Here is a 1,452-nt window from a genome sequence, read left to right as displayed (position 1 = left end):
ATTATACCTTAGAATTGACATTTTCTGCAAGTTATCACAATATGTAATACCTAAAGAATGCAGAAGTTGTTTTGATTATTCTACTTAATGATGCAACGCACAAATGTTAATATATATCCACATATAACTATTCCTCTCTCATTTACTATTTTAAAAAATTGGTGAATCCATAAGAACAGCATGCTGTAATCGTTGTATGTTGTCGTTGTTGTTAAGTGCCATCGAGTCGGTTCTGACCCATAGCGACCCTGTATAGGGTTTCCAAAGAGCAGCTGGTGAGCTTGATCCGACAAACTGCAAGTCAAACAGCTTTGCAGTCTGGCGCATTAACCCACAGCGCCACACCAGGACTCCAATCATTGTACAGAGCATACTATAATAATATTTCAACCATTTATTCCAATTTATTTCTTCTTTTATATTCTAGAACATCTTCATTTTTTGTTTGATGAGATAGGCCCAAAGAGGACTGAGTTTGCCCAAGGTCAGTCCAACTTTTAGCCAATCAGGTTTGCTATTTGGCAGCTCACGAATGTAGAACTTCGACCTCGCTGAAAGGCCGCTAGGCAGTCGAACCTGGGTCAGGAACCAGAAAGAAAGTGTGGAGAAACACGGACGGCGCCATGTTGCCGACCGGATTCCACTTTCCCTTCTGCCCCTGCCTTTTTTTTTGTTTTTTCTTTCATCAGTAGGCAGTAAGAAAGAAGTGAATGATGTGGATTTCTGGGTAAAATTTCTAAGTGAATGACCAAATCATTAGTCAAAATAGAAAGCATAACAAGAAAGCCATTTGGGGAAAGATGAATTTAGTTTCAGATATACTGATTTTCTAAAAATATAAACTAAGTTTATATTTCCATTGCAAATATACATATATGCATGAGTTTAGCTTTATATAGGTGAAGGCAGTTGTTTTTAAGTGTCTTCGAGTTGGTTCTGACTCATAGCGACCTTGTATAGGGTTCCCAATTGGTGGCTGGTGGGTTTGAACCACAAACCTTGTGATTAGCTGTCCATTGCTTATCTTACAGTGCCACAGTAGATAACTGGAACTTGGAGCTAGGATAGTGGTTTATGCTAGAATTATAGATTTAATAGTCCTCAACTCAGAAGACATGTAGTTGACTAAGTGATAGAAGTTGAGAGGAACTAAATATTGCCTTTGGGCAAAACAAAAGAAGAAAAAAAAAATGCAGCACAAATGATAGAATTTCCATTATGTACAAAGTATGCCTATAAATCAATAAGAAACAGATAACAAATTGATAGAAAAGCTAGTAAAGGATATAAAGTTTTCAGAAAAAGAATATAAACACCAACAAATAGAAGAAAAGATGCTCAAACTCATTCATTAAAGAAATGCAAAAAAAATAGCCGTGAAATCTAGTTTTTCACCTTGTTGTTGTTGTCAGGTGCCATCGAGTCGGAACCGACTCATAGTGACCCCATGCA

This window comes from Chrysochloris asiatica, unplaced genomic scaffold, assembly GCF_000296735.1.
Source record: "Chrysochloris asiatica unplaced genomic scaffold, ChrAsi1.0 scaffold00118, whole genome shotgun sequence".
Taxonomy (NCBI): Eukaryota; Metazoa; Chordata; class Mammalia; order Afrosoricida; family Chrysochloridae; genus Chrysochloris; species Chrysochloris asiatica.
This window is presented reverse-complemented; position numbering follows the sequence as displayed.